We start from the raw sequence: 18,104 nt of genomic DNA, 5'->3' as shown, positions 1-18,104 counted from the left end.
TCAGTGGAAGACAGTACAGGCAACAATTGTGCTCAACTGAAAGCAAACCAAGAACACACCACTTGGTTAAACTGCTAAAAGTGGAGGAACGAAAGTATGTCTAATGTTTAATGCACACAGCCCTCCAGAACACTAGGTGGCACTAATGTCTTGTTTTAATATCCTTATAAGCTGTGCACCTGTTTAGCCACTAGATGGAGATATTTTACTGCGTTTTGGTTATAGCCATGGTTACACTTGCTGGCCAATTGCTCTCAGGACATATTACCTGCCTCATGCACATGAAATAGAAAAATACAATCTTTGCACTAAAAGCTAAAAGGCAAAAAAAAAAGCTTGTCATCTATGAATGTGAACTAGAGCCATTTAAAAGTTGTAAGGCCAAACCAATGTAGTTTATCATAATAGAACGTGAAGAAAGGCAGAAAAGTCACTGTATATTATAATTATTATTATTACTTGTCATTTTGGTGCAAGATCTGGCACAATTATTTCTTTCGAGATGAATAAAGTTCTGTCTTATCTTGTCTTAAACCTCTAATAATCAGTTTATAGTCATAAACTACATCTATCTATCTATCTATCTATCTATCCATCCATCCATACATCCATCCATACATACATACATACATACATACATCCATACATCCATACATCCATATATACATACATACAATAAGGAGGAGCGTTGTTTTGGCCCCGCACTACAACTCCCATGAGTCACTGGGCGTAAACACAGCAGGGCGCATGCGCAGCGGCTAGCTCCGGTGGATCAGTGACGTCTACCAGTGTATTGACTGTGAATGGAGTCGCTCCTCCACCCACCTGATGAACGTGCGGAACAACCGGAACAATGGTGAACGGGACGAGGTAAGAAACAGCTCTTCACTTTTAACAAAACCCGCCGCGGGGGACGGTTTGAACAATGTCGGTGCGAGGGGGCCACGCCGAGCCGTGTGGCTGCGGTGCCGCCGCCGCTGACCTCCGTACCGGTGTGGCCGGTCCACTCAGCCGCCGTCGTCCACGTTAGCTCCGGCGAGTTTAATCTCTTACCTCCCTGAGCTTTGTTCCTCCCGGAGCGTCGGTTTCAGTGAGTTGAGCTGCCCCGCACAGGAGGAGGGGACATTTACATCTGCTTTGCAAGTTGTGTTTGTTTTGTCCGCTCCAGTGTGTGTGTCTGTGTGTGTCGCACATCGGCCATGTCCCGTCCTACTAGATAAACATTGAGCTCCCACGAAGAGAAGCGAGAAACGAGGGTGTGAACCAGGGTCCCCGGGTCCTTCAGGGTCCTCCGGGGTCCCTCCGAGTGGTCAGCAGAGTTCATGGGTCATCAGTCTCTGTGTAGGCTGCACTCGGGAGCTGTGTACATGTTTTTAAAGTGATGTAAACTTAATAGCAGCTCATATCTATACTTTATGTCGTTTTCGTTCTTCATATTAAACTTTGACACTGAGCTTGAAGGGCCTGTGGGGTAAATGCTGGAGGAGACGTACCTTGTATCTGAAAGCTGCTGAAAAATAATGTTGTAATACTGTAAGTTGGAGAAGCCAGGCTATTTGTTAATAATAAGCAGACTCCCAAGAGGAAAAAGGAGAAACCCCTCTCTGAACTGTTGGTCCTCCTCCCCGGGTCCTCCTCCCCGGGGCCTCCAGGGTCCCTTAGAGAGAACAGCCGTGCTCAACACGGTCCCAACAAATTTCAGAGGTCAATGAGTGTAGGCTTCATTTTAAGGGTGTGTTCCTGCTATGAACGTTGTGTAAATCAATACCAGGTCATATCTGTCTTTTGAGTTCTTTGTTTTAAAATGCTTGAAGGTGAGTAGGGAAGTGTTAATAGATGGAGCTAATGCTGGGAAACGTATGTCAACACATTGTAACTTTGGCTAATAATTCATCGTCAGAGCGTGTATCTGCACTAAAGTCGGACAAGTAAGACACTCAGTATACGAGATGTATAACTGCAGTAAACTAATATTGTCCAATAGGGATAGAACCATAAATCCTGGATTAACTTGAACTTGCCTTTCACAGAATAATATAATATGCCAAGATAACATAACGTAGACTTTATTGTCTCAGTGGGCAATTTGCCTTGGACATCACAGTATCTGCTGTATCAAAATATACAATCGAATGCATTCATCCACCACACATTCATCTATAGATAAAATTGACATATATTGCATTATGAAACAGTGATCAACAGACAGGGGGACCAGAGAGTGTTTAGAACGTTGGTGCCTGAACCGCCTGAGGGGAGGAACTGGTTCTCAGCACAGAGGGCACCCAACAAGTCTGCCCTTTATTAAAGAGTTGTTACTGTGCTCAAGTTATACTGATGTACAGGGACGGTCATCTCTGTCTTTTGGAGAGGCCGGACACCATCCTGTCCTACACCACAGTCCCAAGAGGACAAACAAAGAACAGCTGTCTCCAAGTCCTCCAGGGTCCCTTTGAGGGGATCCCAGTGGACAGAGTTCAAAGGTCATTACTTTCAGTGTCGGCTCCACACCAGGTCATATTTATTCTTTATAGCTTCTTACTTCTTCACATTAAAATGCTTGAAGGTAAGTAGGGCAGGGTTGTTAATGTATAGGAATAGATGGGCCTGCGGGGTTAATGTTAAAAAAGGAGGCAAATGGTAACTTTGGCTAATAATTCATTGTTGGACCTTGCACCAGTAGTGTAGTCAGGCAACTAGGCCACTCAATATGTGATATAAATAACTGCAGTAAGTGAATATATATTAAGTGCTGGTCTCATCCATGATTGACAAACTGAGGTTACGTACAGATGCGTGACCCCCATAAAGAGTCTGACTGCTACATGAGCCAGGATAAAAAGGAGCAGCCCGCGGAGCTTTCAGACATTCGATACTTCACCTGCTCTGCGTTAATACTCGGCTCTGTTGCGCCGCTCAGAAGTGGAATGACTCACTTGTGAAAGCCGTGAAGTTGCAGGTCAGTCGGGGAGCACAACGCGCCAGATTATCTCAGTGTTATCGTTCCAGTGGTGGTGGGCTATTACCCCCAGTGAGGTGCTTATCAGGGAAGGCTTGCATTCCCGAGAATTAGAATACTCTAAATCATGGAGGGGCCTGTGTGTGCTTGTAATGCCTTGTGAGAGGGCTTACTGCTGTGGTGTGGTCTGCAGGCATGTTTTCACTGTAAACATTGGAGATACCTTACATGATGTACCAGGCTGTTATTTTGTCCACAAGTGTTAATGCTCCAGACAGGGAGTTGGCTGATTACAGATCAGCGCTGACAGCCGCTGACATTTGAGTTACGTGTTTTGTTTTTCTGAATACGCACACAGATTATTAGTCAGTGTTGCAACCGCATGCTTTCCAAAGAGATTTGTGCTTCTAAGTCTCCGAGCAGGGGTGATATGATGCTGTAGGCTGATTATGACTTATCACATATGTATCAGTCTGGGCATGTGTATGTTTTAATAGCATGTGCTTTTTCTTACTGTGACATGTCACAAATTGAAAAATCCCTAACGGGCATGGTGAATGGAAAGTCCTTATCATTGCCTGATGGAAACAATAGGCAATGCGTCTATTTTGACAAATAGCTCGTCGTCCTGTGTTAGTTCTGTTTATTAGTTGCTGTTAACATGTGTCAGTCATCTTCAGCAATCATAAGAACAGGTGACAGACTATCGTGTTCCCTTCGGCTACAGCAGAGTCTGTCTTGTTTTTGCTTCACATCATCCGGCAGTTGTCACTGACATGAACACGCTCTGTGCTGACGAAAACTTAATTCAGCGAAAAGTGTCCTTGGTGAAAGTTAAACCTATTATTGTTATGTTTATCCCCCAGCGTATAATTTAAGAGGATAAAGTGATCAGTATGTCCGTCACTCTCTGCGTCTGTAATCATTTTGTATAGGGAGTAGAACTCCAAAAACCATCTGGTATTTTACCCTGAACCTTAACAATTATGTTAATCAGGTAAGGAAGTAGAGCCTTTTGATAATTTGGGTTTGCCCGAGGGGGATGTGTCATCTCTTCCGACTCTTGTTCTTTCGTCCTCAAGCAAATGCATTCCGCAAACAAATGGATTGTTCTCTCCAGATAATGTCGGCTGCACGATGGTGGATTTTAAGTTAGAAAAATGAAGAATGTAGAAAAAATGTGTAGTGTCGGTGGTGAAAAGACTGCAAATCAAAAAATGCCATTTTGACGACTGCTCAGCTTATTTTTGGCAGCTGATCGTGGCTAGATCAGCAGATTTCCAAAGGGGCGTGTCCACACCCCTTGTTCCAGCAATAACTCACTAAAAACATCTGCAATAGTTTATAACGAGTCTATTTTCTCTCCTCATATTTCATCAAAATAAAACATACATGTAATGTATAAATTTAATTCCAGTTGACGGAATCTTCAGTTCAGTTCATTAACTGTCAGTGTATTGTACCTACGCCCCTCTCCATCAGCACACACAAACACTGCTGAAGTGCTCTTTGGGGGACTGGGTTAATGAGCTGAGTGTTAAGTTTCACAGGAAGGGCAGCGTAGCAGGGAGACACCAGCTTCCATGGCCGTATTAAGCACCACACGGTGAAAGAGTAAACGACCGCACCAAACAACAGGGGGGAGGTATGGACTAATTATTTATTCAAGGGTGTGTGTCATTTAGCTGTGGCTGTAACACAGCTGAGCCCTATAAGACCTCCATATGTCAGCACGGGTTCTGGATGTTGCGGTTACATTAATGTGCGGAAGCAGGTGCTGAACCACAGACTCTGTGATTGCTTTTTTCTTCTCGTGAGAGTAATTAAAATGCACATCCTTATTTAAATGTTATATGATCTTCTCTTTTTGCACATTATGGCTATGAATTATTGTGAACCATGCTCTGTCAAACAGTTTTACGTGCACACTGGATATCGGTTAATGTCTATAATTAATTTGGCTAAGTATTGAGTGGATGCTTACACTGGAATTATTAGTGGGCACCGTCAGTTCAAGAATGTTCATAGCTAGAGAATGTGGCAAATCCAGTTATTATACATATTTATTTAACTCTGTTCCTATTGTTACTATTGCTGTGCTCCCTATGCAGTGTCTGGACATTATGACCTTGTGCAGTATGAACTGTGAGGGTCTACTGATGATATTTCTTTTACCCTGGTATCTCTACCATTGTGGACAACACTGCAAATCAGTGTGAAGCAGTGCTTCAGGGCAATGGTGGGAACTGGATTATCTTAATCAGACATTCCTGTCTGGTGATTTTTGCCCATAAACTCAATTGACTTTATGCATCACCACACCTACACCTACTTCATTAGCACATCCGTCCATTTTCTATATGCATATCTTTTTTTTGAGGTTCTAGGGGGGATTAAGCAAATCCTAGCTTTAGCGAGAGGCAGTTTACACCCTGGATAGGTCACTTGTGTATCACAGGTCCAACAGGCATACAAACAACCATTCACACTCACATTCACACCTAAGGTACATTTTTTAGAGTCTCCAATCAACGTAACCATTATCTGCATGTCTCTTGACTTTGGGAGGAAGCAATATTACCCAGAGAAAACCCACGCAGACACGGGGAGATCATGCAAACTCCACACAGAACGACCATGGCCAAACCAGGAGCAGGAACCCTCTTGCTGCACTACTGTAAATGTGTCAGAGACAGAGCAACATTTTAATGTAAATACGTGGAGTTATATTTATTGATTAAAAATTGTTAGGAGAGTTCTTGTTGGTATCAGAGCGTCATGGTCTCAGGTGGAGCTCTCTGTGAGATGTGCAGTGGATCCTGTGAGTCTGCAGCCCTGCTGGCCTGCCACAACAATGAGCCTGCGCGACTGTTTGAATGTGCTATTCTTTGTGCAGTGTGCTTCACTTGGGCCAGACAATAGCTTCATTTAGCATCCCTTCTCTGTCGAGGACTGCTCCGTCACCATGGCACCCCTGCCATGCCACACCCTGCCCCCAGTCTGGCCCCAGCTTTGCACTTGTCCTTGCTGTTGGGACAGCTGGGCTTGGATCGCCATTGTTGGCCACACCCAAGACCCGACCTCGCACTTTTGAGGATTTGGGGGGCTGGGCTGGAAAACCTCTCAGCGTGGTACAATTTTAATTTGGTTAAAAGGTGAGTGCATAAACCATTACTGTCAGATGTTGATGGACATAAGCAGGAAAAAATTATAGGCTTTCCAGCATTGTTTTGTAGCAAAGGCCTGAAACAAAACGCGTAACTAACAACCTATGAACAAACAGAATGTGAACAATGTTATAATTTTGGACTAAAACACATATAAAAAAGTTCATTTACCTTGCTTAGCCTGGTTCGCCCCTGATAAACTGCTACTAATAGCTTGAATTGTATATCAGCAGAAGCAAAACAGAAAAACAGCTCTATTCATACTTGCACATTTCTTTTCTTCCATCATCTCCTCATTTGAAACTTGAGGTGATTATTTACGTTGGCCAGTTTAGATACCCACTCAGCGACTGCATGTCCCCTCCCAAGACCGTTGACTCTTGACCTCACTGATTGTTCGGAGGTGAAAGAGCAGTACTCCCCATTTCCAGCTCGGCCACTTGGTGGTGGCAGATTTTTAATTAATGGGCTTTAGGCTGACAGCTTTCAGACCTTGAGCTGAATAATGGCTCCTTCATGGCAACTCATTCACTCGTAACCCAATTTTATCTGCAATAAAAGATGCATCATAGCTACTAGATAAAGTGAACATAAACTGATGGGGAAAACAGCCACAATTACTGCTTTTATTTGCTGTCATTGCACTTTCTAATTAATAAGAATATGAAATCTGATGAGATTGTCAGATTTCAGTATAAATCTCAAGACGATTGCACATTGGCCTCCATTTACTAAAACTTGCATAAACCGTGTTTAGACCTGGTGTTGCAGTGCAGACCTATCGTCAGAGCAGGCTCCCTCCAGAGAAACAAGCCTTGAACTGCAGGCCTCTGGTTCTATATCTAGAACTGGGTGACCTATGAAATTATTTTTTGGGGCCGATCTGAACTTGTTGCTGTTATACCTTGGAGAGCACAGTACAAGCTGTGCTACTTCTGATTCCTGCCAAGTTTCCTTTTTCAGGTTGTTAAAAGAGGTAAAGACGTTGTAACAATGTGATACTTAAAGGAGTAAAGTGCAGCACCGATTGTACTTGCAAATGAAATGACTAGACAGATGGATAAAGTGTCAGCTAATGCTAGAATTAAATGGGACATTATGTATCACAAATATAAGTTTATAATTGAAATATCCAGATGTTTTTGATATTACTAGTTGGTATATAAAATAATCTATTTTATTACAGAACAAGAGGATTCTACTTTTACACCTTATTAAATGAAATGAGGTTTTGGGACATCCTGGTTTATCAACTAAATGCATTTAAAAAAAACAAGTAAAAAAGTGCTTTTCCTAGTTCAGCAGTTTTACAATTGAAAAGCACCACACACTTTTGATAAAGGGAAATTGTCTTTCCTGGTTGATGCCTGTTTTATGGAGTGACATAATTATCCCAGGCTTTTACAGAATCTCACATGACAGAGGTTATAGCTGTACTTGGTGGTTGCTTGGTTTTGTTTCTGACTTAAGTCTTTTAATCACCACATTTTTTCAGCCTGTGTATTTGTTAATTAATAGCCTTGCTTTCCTTTTTTATTTATTTATTTGGCTCAAGAGTGGAGGCAGTTGTTGTTAACAAAGTTGGAAAGTGACTGTTCTCTTGCCAGACCGAGAGAACTGAAGCAAACCTCAGGTTGCGATGACAATGAGCATTGAAATTAATCACTTGGGTGCCTCCAGCTATAAGATGTGGAGAGAGTGTGGCCACGCTGCGGTTCAAACAAAGGGAGCATGTGGGTCCTGTGTGTGTGTGTGTGTGTGTGTGTGTGTGTGTGTGTGTGTGTGTGTGTGTGTGTGTGTGTGTGTGTGTGTGTGTGTGTGTGTGTGTGTGTGTGTGTGTGTGTGTGTGTGTGCGGAGTGGGAGTGGGGGGTGTAGATGTTGGTTTGGGAGGATAGGAAGGGGGGTTTTATGGGCCAGGAGGGATTCATGTTTCAATCCTAGCTCGCCTCTTATTCCCTTTGTCTAGGTCACGTTATTAAAGTCAATTCCCAAAGCAAAGACGCTGGAAAGTCTGTATGAGTTTGCAGTTTTACGTGGATCTATGAGCCCTCAATCATATTTTATCTTAAAAGTTGTTGCAGCCGAGGTTCCAGCTCTTTTGTCTGTCAGCGAATTCGGTACACCCATCAGTTCAGGCCCCTACTTGTAGTTGTATTAATAACAGGTCGATCACTGTCAGCTGACGCTTGTTCAACATAATAAAGTGAACGTTGGCATGCTCACTAACAAACCATTTTAATCCTTGAAGACGAGAGTTCTGGTGTCTTATCAGGGCACCTTCAGAATTCATCTCAAAAGAAGGAAAGGCGACAATGGCAGCATCTTGAGCAGTCTTAGTCCTCTGATTTCGATCTTTTGCACTAAAATATGAAGCTTGTTTTGACGTCTTTTCCTGAATGTGCAACTTCTCTAATTCCGGCTACATAACAACACTTTTTAGGAATTCCACAAGGATATGCGGGATATGCCCTGCATCCTGTTTTACATCTTCAGTTGGAACAGCTGAGATGCCGGCATGTTTCTTCCTTAGACACAAACCATCGTATGCGTAACAGCCGGCAAAACAAGCAGACAGATATCAGATTCAGCGGCAGACTGTGCCAGAGCACGGCATGCTTTATCCTGCTCTTAAAATGCCGCCCCGCCCTTGAGAAAGCACGCTCAAGTTCTGACAAGTTATCAAGCAGGAGAGCAAGGACAGAAAAATACATTTAGGCCTCTCTTATCCTTGTGTCACTCATGAATTGATGCAACTTTATCAATTCAAAAGTTCATAGCCGCACTGAGGCCACTCAGTAAGAGTTGCTAAGTTCTTTGGAAATTGATGATGGATGTAGCAGACTGCTTTGATTTGAGATAATCCTCTGAGTAATATATGGAAATGAATGCATGCCCTGGTTTATCACTTTCACTCTCTGTATCATTTGCATATCTCTTCAGCTCATTCATCATCACGTCATTGGTATTTTTACCATATTAATGTAATTTCCCATTAACTGAGTTGGCGTCTCTGGAGCTGGTAATATCAGTCACTAACATTCCTATTGAATTGGTAGAATTTTTGAAAAAAAGCACCTTTTTGTTCCTGTTTTGTTGTGATTCACATTGTGACTTCTTACAAATGTCGTTCATGAAAGCCCCACAGTGAAGAATTGCAGCCGGGTTGGAGTGAAACTCTTATCTTCATTCCTTCCTGTTACAATGTGAGAAATGTTTTCTGTTTATCTGAAACGTTGTCAATGTAACCACCACATGAGACATCTTCGTTCCCTTGGGCGAGGTTTTAGGTTGCTGCTTCAACCAAAAACGTTCCCACAGTATAACATATCTGTGTGATAACATTACTGTAGAGAAGCCGTCAAAACAGTCATGCAGTCAGACGAAACCAGCTGCGTCAACAGCTAAATGTTCTTTGGGAGGTATTGTATTTCAGTTTTTAGTGGCGACTTTTGTCCACGTCCAATTTCTTTCTTTTCTCACAGTTGTGCAACTTGTTTTAATTTTACCGGTGTTATGATTTATTGGTGATCCGATAAAACGGCTAGTTCATCTTTCAATTATCTAACCCTTAAAATAAAGTGTTATTTTAAACGGTGATCACGATATATTGCCATTAAGAGAACCACATCATGCTAGGGTTTGCTTGTTTACACCAAACAAATCAAAGATGGCAGATTTTAGATAGCATGCTGACGAAGTCAGAGGCGTGACATGTTAAGGCTCAACATTAGAAAATGATACGACAATGGGCGTAGTCTTCTCTCCGTACTATGCGTTCATTCTGTCTGTATTTGTGGGCATCTTCTGAAAGGTCATTGATACAGACGAAACAGTCGAAAGGGTGCCGTACCCTTGGAAAACATTGGGGACAATAGTTCAAGAGAGAAGACCATAGGACACAGGGAAGACAAAGTTCTGCCATAGTTGAAATTTCTTTCAAACCTTTTGAGGAGAGACTTTGCAAGTTGCTAAGTTGGACCACCACCGTTTACAGCACAGCCACCTCACAGTAGTTTCTTTTTTAAAGAATAGTGAGGCGGAATTAAGGTGCAATATTCCCACTTTGAAGCAGATTATATCCAAAACTAAACAAACAGTAGCAGTGATTCCATGTTGAAGTGTACTGTTACCCTGAACATCATGTTGTTTGTGTTCCAGATGTTTGCCTTGCACAGTTGATAGCTCAGATGCCACAGGGCAGAGGCTGTCAGGTTGATTCTGTTAAACAGCAGGTGTCCTTGTTAAAGTCCAAACATCCCCTCTCTGCTGCTTCTGTTTTAGTCTCATGTCTTCCTTTCACTGCTCTGCTCTTGGTTTGAGCTTTTCAGCTCATTTTCCATCATTTATATTTTGTTTTGACTTGTATCTGGTCTCAGGTTATTTCCTCCCTGCTGAGATTATGGCACACTTTGAGATAAGCAGCTTGTAACACAGCCATTCAGCCATGCAAGATGGCCGTGTACTGCACGCTGGCTTGGCTTCACCTTAAGACTTTGCGTCTGTGTCAGTCATGCGTCTGGGTGGCCATAAGCCAGTTTTGCATCCATGTTGGCGGTCAAAGATAAGGCCGAGACCTTGGACCTTTTCTCATGGATTTAGTCTGGTGAGCAGACTAGTGTGACATTAGCCGATATGCACTCTGTGGTATGAAGCAGTCTTCACCCTCAGAGCAGACTGGATACTGATTGGATTATGTTGGATTAATGTTACTCTATTGGATTTGTTTGTTGATTTGTTTATATGCTACCTCTGCTGCCACGCTATACATTACACTCCCTCCTCGTTCTTATCTCTCCGTTCTAAAATCCTTAACCAGAGATTTCTCGCTTGGCCTACATCTGGAGGGATCAGCAAGTTAAGCCACAGCCTTTTAACCCTCAAATTCTGTCAATCCGTTACAAGCACGTTCACTGCAGCTGCAGCCACTCGCCTCATAATATTTTAGCAGCACTGTTATTCACTTCTTCCCGGGACATCTGACTCTATTTGTGTAGTTGAGTAATGCCTTTGCTTTTCAATTGTACATGTTCTGAATGATTAGATAATGATTTGTTTTAGTACATGAGATTAGAGCTGTCAGAGGATATATCAACAGATGAAAATCGCCTTCTTTTTGAGATAACAAGCAAATAAGGTAATCCAAAACAACATTATATAAGTTTATTTTCAAAAGTTTGAAGAAGCTAATCCACTGAGGACAATCTTGCTGATATGTGAAGTAAGGCTATAAAAGTCATAGATTTCATCATGTGAGCACTTTTACTGGAGTACAGGGAACACTGCCTCAGTCTATGTGATCACGTGAGATAATAGAAAACATCATGTGGGTAATTCGACCATGAAATATTACAGGATAAAAATTTCTATGTCTAGGTTGTTGTTATTATCTCCCTACCAAAATGAATGGTTCCTGGTTCAAAACCCCGGCTCTTACAGAGTGGGTCCAAATGTCCTTAAGCAAGACACTGAACTCATAATTACTCCTGAAGCGGTGTCATCAGCGTGTGAATGTGTGCATGAATGTGTGAATGAGACATTCATGAATTCTAAGGTGGTTGGCAGATTAGAAAAGCACGATATAAATGGAGTTAATTTCACAAACACTGTACCTTAGTGAGACTTGTGGGCAGTTACTTGTTTTCATTGCAGGAGATTACTGGATGTGGAAAGCCGTGCACCCCCTCCTGGGATGGACCTTTCTATTCCAGGAGGGGGTAATTACAAGCTTTCCAGAGGGTGGGTAGAGAGACCAGTTGGACCCTTTTTAATCCTGGAATTTAATTTGTGATCATTAGGGTCTCCAGCAAGGGAAGGGCTGCATGGGAGGAATTTATGGATATAGCCCCACCCTGACTGAAGCATATGTACGGTGTAGCGCTGTCGGCTTCCACCACATGATACAAGCCATAATATAGCGTTCCCCCTTCACACATTCCTTCGCAGCAGTTGGAGAAACTGTTTTTTTTATTTCGGGGCTGTCAGTCATGTTTCAGATCAGAATATGCTTATACTTGGCATGAGGTGGAACTTTCTGTTCATTTTCACAAACTCCTCGAACTGGGATGCTTCAGTTTGCGGCTTTGTGGATTCATTTCCTTCTACACTGTTTCTACCCTATGTCCAGTGTGTGTGTGTGTGTGGCTTTCGACTGACCCAGTGTTTCACACATTAAGCAGAAGGCTTAACATTTCACCACATTATGTTTTTCTTTTCTGTATAACCAGAGAAACCCTGTCAACAAGCATGTAATCAAAGCTGAACTTCTCAGGGTCATCTACAATCTGCAGCCAATCAAATTTCCACGCTTCCTGGTTTCGCTGTTGACGTATTGTAAAGCTTCAGGAACTTTCAACGTTTAATTAAGTTCTTGTTCGTCATACGTGGTCTTTTAAATATAATATTTAGTCGCAAGCTCTAAAATGATTTAGATTCTCTACATTTTGAATCCCTTGTTGTCTTCTGCTTTGTATGTTGTCATCATGTTTTTTGCAATGTTGCCTCCTAGGTTAGTTCATGACCCCAAAACATAAAAGGCAACACCAAAGCAACAGGAAAATATTTTCCCTATTGAAAACCAGATAGAAAAGGGTAAAGTTGAGTTTTGTCTGCCCTCACATGCTTAATAATTAACAGAGAAGTTCAGGAAAGTTAGAAAAGGTTCACACAAACACTGGGCTACAGTTTCTGTCAGAGTAGAGTATGTTTTCCTTACTTTCAAAGGTAAAAGAAGAAAGAGAAAAAAAACTCTGTCTTTGTATTGGTGATTAATATTTTATCCTGGATATAACTCTGCATAGTTTAAGCCCATTTTCTAGTTGTCTGTTATCTGAAGCCGTCAGTGGTGGAGTTATATCCTGGATATAAATCCGCGTAGTTTAAGCCCATTTCCTAGTTGTCTGTTATCTGAAGCGCTCAGTGGTGGAGACACTGTCCCCGAGAAAGACTTCACAAGTCATTATGACCAAAAAAGGACTCGATATCGTAAATCATTACAGAACAGAAAGGCAGGATAATAACACAGTCCATGACAAATGTCACCACCGTCCGTGTCCCTGCATGTACCTGTTGCCCTCGAGGTCACCAAAACAACAGTCCTGGCTTGTATTGTCACGGATGGCCCGTCCCACCAGAACAGAAGCCCTCCATGGGAACAGGACCTGTCTGTTATTCCAGCTGCATGACATTCTTTTCAGAGGCAGCTACCCAGGACTGTACAGCTTCCACTGTTATCCATTCATGACTGCACCGGCGTGGCTCGCCACTGATGTCTGTAACACCAATCCTGTTGAGATAAACTGGTTTCCCACAGGCCCAGTCTCTTGGGTCAGGCTACAGAGCAGGCAATCTAAGAAGTAAATCAAAGAAGGAAGTTGCAATGCTTCACAAGATTAAGTTTTATATCAACTAGTAATAACGTGACTTGGAAGTGGTCTAGAAATCTAAAAGCTGCAGACAACTTCACACATTGGCATCGGCAAATTGCAGCTGTTGGTTAGATTCTAGCCGTTTCTGTAACCTAGAAATCATGAAAGGGATTTTACTGACCTCCAAACAGCAAGAAAAGTGGTCAAGTACTGCATGAATTCAAGGGGATGAAGATAGGCGACATTTCTAATGCTATTTACATCTGGGGGATTACCACCAGCTGTTACGGAAAAAGGTTTGAATCCCCCTTTTAGGTCTGAAATGTGCCTTCTTTCTGGCAGACAGGCTCAGAGTCTCAAATTGGGTAATTCCATTGTCTCAGTTACAGGCTCAGTTACAGGCCATTTGATACTCTACTCGCATTTTCTTATTACACCGATTGGGCAAAGCTGTGTTGAGTAACAAAATATACAACAAAAGCTCTATGACGTCTTGTAGCAGTAACACCTGCCTCACTTCTGAAGCACCAGAAATGAATGACGGAGAGATGACACTTATTTTGTCAACACCTGCAGGGAAACCTGTGGGACCTGAATGAGGTGGGTGACTTCTGTTCTCTTATGAGAGCATGTCTGATTTCTCTCACCTCCTGTATGAACAAAGATGGACCAAACAGTAACTATTATGGATGATACAGCTTCAGAAATGACCTCAAAGTTGACTCAACACCCCCTCTCATATTTCACACCCCCTTTCACGCCATTTGTACTGGGGACAATGAAAAGATGAACCTGGACTTTGTTGAGTCATTGGTTGCTCCATCCTGATCACTATTGGCCACAAACTACAAACCGAACATCAAGTTTGCAGTTGCAGGGTTTGAAAATGCTTAGTGTATGACAATGCTGCAGAAAACACAAGCATGTTTGATGCAAGCATTAGTATCACTGAGCACTGTAAACTCTAAGACTTTTTACTTTACTACATTACTATTTTGCACATGAAATCTTGCAGCAAAAGACCAAAGTACTGTGCTGTTGTGTGCATTTCTTCCAAGTTAGACACTTACTCATTGAGCTTAATTTCCTTTTGTTTATTCCATCCAAAAAATGCCATTATGTTGCAACGTAGGAGTGTTTATAGGTTCTGGATGTTGTGAGCCAGTAATTAGCTGCGATGCTGGAGTCAGGCTTGTGCTGTAAATCATGTGGGAGCGTCTGTTTAGATTAAAATCCTTTGGATATTTTGTCAGACGTCTCCTCTTTGCCACAATGTAAGGATGGTTTCTGTTCTGTACTTAATTATATACAGGAGGACTTTAAGGTACATGATTGGATGTAGAGTTACGTGCATGTATCACATGCAGTATTACCCAATTTCCTCATTGTCTCTGTGACACTTTAAATGATCCTCACCACGGTCCCCTCCAACATCCACATTTACACATTTCATACCTCCAACTTTATTTCCCCTCCTGCAGCTCTCCAAACAAGCCCTCTCCAAACAAACCCTAAACGCGCTGTCTGAAGCCAGCGTAAGGGGGAGGGGGTGAGCTGGGCGGTGGCCACGGCTCGGCTGCATCCTATTAGGAATGGGAGTGTTGAAAAGAGGTGTGGTCTGGAGCCAGTAACATCTGTGCCTGTCCCCTCTGCCCCCACGGCATTCTGCAGAGAAAGGCAGAGAGAAGGAGGTCGAGTGTAGGGAGTGGGACACGCCGAGGAAAAGTCCTTCCCGGCCAGCTGGCTGTTTGCAAGATCTCAAGCAGCAGCTCATGCTGTGTGACGAGTTCACCTCTTGTTTGCCCCCCGGCCATCAGACATTTACAGCCTCTGTCAAACTGGGATTTTCCTCTTGGCTGATATTGACAGCCTCTGGGATTCAAGGAGTTCATCAGTCACTCCAACCTCCGAATAGACGGCTTTGAACCGGCGTGGATTACCTACCTTGCATAGGAAATGCTCCGAGGTGCTGCGTGGTGTGTACAAGCATCGTTTTTGCTGTCGACAGTGCAGAAAGCCGGCAGTGAGTTGAGGATATAAAGGGAATGCTCGGAGCCCAGCAGAGGCGAGCTCACTCCTGGACAGGGTAAGAAGAGCTCAATGAATCTTCAGGTTCTACCCTGTAATCAAATGAGTGCGAGGAAAAGGAGTGCAGGAGCCGGCTATCTTCTGACTGGAATGTGTGTGTGTGCGTGTGTGTGTGTGTGTGTGTGTGTGTGGCGGTCGGATAGCCCAGGGTTATCATATCTGTGTGTGTGTCTGTGCAGGAGTTTGGGGTTGGTGGTTTGCTTTATCACTCCCCAGGATACAGGCTCATGATTCCTCTAGCCAAGACGTAGGTGATTGTGTCATGTCTGTCTAATTAGGAGGTGTCGGTGTGGAAAACGGTGTTGCTGTGGTAACCATGGGGGAGGAGATGTAGGGTGACACGGGGCTATGACCGATCCCCGGGGCTGATTTCGTGGTGAGAGTTGAGAGTTGTCATCTGTATATGGGGAATGCCCCGTAATGACAAGGCTGGTCTGTAGATAGGGTGAGGTGGTTGTAGAAGTATGTGTTCCCACACACACACAGACCCACACACACACAGAGGCTGCAGGCTGCTGTACCTCCCACCAGCTCCTCTCTGTGGTTTGGCGAACACGGCCCCTTATCAGTGTCAAGTGAGTGTGAGAGAGAGAGGATGGCATACTTTTTTCCATGATGATGGGGTGGAGTGCAGATAATCAGGTCAATGAAAAGGAAAGTCACCTTGAGCACAGAGGGGTCCGCTCACTTCCTGTCACTGCCCATCCTTCTCAGGTTCCACTCTCACCTCCTCAGCGTCTCCCCAGGGGCTCTGTATACATTGCATGTAAATACTACACGGGAGGATGATGGTATGAAGGACAGACGGTTACTCTTTGTAATTCTGCTGGATTTCGTGCTGGCCAGCTAGATTTTACCCTGTAATCCTTAATGGTTTTGTTATTTGTTTTATGTGCGCTGAATTAGAGAGAAAATCCTATTTTCTCCCCTATACACATCCCGAGCAGATTAAAAAGGAGGGTAATGTGCGGTGGAAGGGGCTTCTATTAAATCACCCACCCACCCAGCTTGCACCGGTTACCCACCCCTTTGGTTGCCATAGCAACTGAGGAAGAGGTAGGGATTTTTTTTTAAGGACAGGCTGCAGCTCAGAGTATCCAGGAAGAGATTACAGCTCTCTCCAAAACCCATTATTGACAATTTGAGAGGTAGTCTGTTTAACTGCTCTGAAATGCATTTGGGACTAATATTTGACAGCTGCAGTGCACATAATGTTTACTGCCCCCCCTGCCACACGGAGGGAGGTCGTCTTGAAGACCCTCTGCACCTCATGATGTTCTCAGCTGTAACTTATATCTTTAATGTTGTTAAAAGTGCAGATGTAGCCTAAAGAGCTCATTATATTTGATGATGGTGCCGATTCTCTTCCCTTTCTGTTACTAGTCAAGGCCTTATTGATTCTTTAGTTCAGTAACCCCCCAACCTTTCAGACAAATCTATGCAGCCCTGTCAGCAGAGCTAAAGTGCTCCCTCATTGACTAAACCAATCAGGGTTTAAAATGTGATCTGTAAATTCATTTTAAACTAATTGCTATTGTTTATATTAAAGAGGATATGTTTTGTATTTAGTTAGATTTAGTCAATTTAGCTTTCACATACAAATACATACTTCACATTACTTAAGTTACCTTCTGTGATAAAAGTGCATTCAATTATCTGATGATTCATTTAAGTCAATTTTCTCATCGTAAATTGATGTTTCTTGATATCCCATTAAGGACAATATATAGCATCTGCTCACTTAATAAAAATGTATTGGTTCATTGGATGTATATCAGAATCAGAGCTATTTATCCACAGTCAGTTTATTAACTGCAGTAGATTTGTGTCAGCTCACTCCCAGTTTGGAGAAGCAGGCTGAAGAGTAGCTGCACAGAAGCTGAGTCATGTGCTATTGAGGACACGGCCAGAAGCAAAGCTGTATTTTAGCCACCAGTATCACTTAAATGTTTGCTATATGTAGAATAGTTTTACTGCTATATACTGCTATCTGATGGTCTTTTACCTTTGCTATTACATTTTATCAACCAGTACACTTCTGTATTCTTTTCCATAAGCTCACATACGATGTTCACTGTTTTATGCCAAAACCATATATCGACTGTTTGGGTTGCATAGAGCTAAACTTCACTTTTGTGAAGATCTGATAGACTGTTCTGGTCTTAGTGATATTTGCCAATAACAGCTGCAGCCAGTTGCGCTTAATATGGACAACATGATTACAACTCAGCAGTATATATATTATCCTAACCAGTCAGAAGCAATTACCTTAATGCTATACTACAACATTAAATGTTGTAGGCTACGGTTGACACAGTAAAACAGTGGCTGTGGGTTTTCTTGATTCCAGCTTGGTTTGACGATGAACACTCAACACAAATATGATAAGGTAACAGCCTACACAATTATGCAATATTGTGTAGTGAGAGCCAAATAACTTGGAGCACAGGCATCCTCTGATTCAAGAAAGGTCCTGAACTTGTGTTGTAACCAACTCCCACTCAGAGCAGCAGTAGCTCTGTGGG

The 18,104-nt window shown here is 42.8% G+C and overlaps 1 protein-coding gene across 3 annotated transcripts in view; it reads left to right on the top strand.

Moving 5' to 3' along the window:
- Positions 1 to 761: 761 nt before the first annotated feature.
- LOC117758323 (disheveled-associated activator of morphogenesis 1-like) overlaps positions 762 to 18,104 on the top strand; it is a 49,520-nt gene continuing 32,177 nt past the window's right edge. For 2 of the 3 annotated variants that reach the window (XM_034579904.1, XM_034579902.1), the window contains exon 1: positions 762 to 870. The gene's annotated coding sequence lies outside the window, so the exon portion shown is untranslated. Of the gene's footprint in view, positions 871 to 15,151; positions 15,578 to 18,104 lie in introns of those variants that run through there. The other variant, XM_034579903.1, reaches the window with a different exon arrangement.

The sequence above is a fragment of the Hippoglossus hippoglossus genome, chromosome 24 (genome assembly GCF_009819705.1).
Source record: "Hippoglossus hippoglossus isolate fHipHip1 chromosome 24, fHipHip1.pri, whole genome shotgun sequence".
NCBI classification, from domain to species: Eukaryota; Metazoa; Chordata; class Actinopteri; order Pleuronectiformes; family Pleuronectidae; genus Hippoglossus; species Hippoglossus hippoglossus.
The sequence above is the reverse complement of the archived record's forward strand: the minus strand, read 5'-3'. Positions and strand labels throughout refer to the sequence as shown.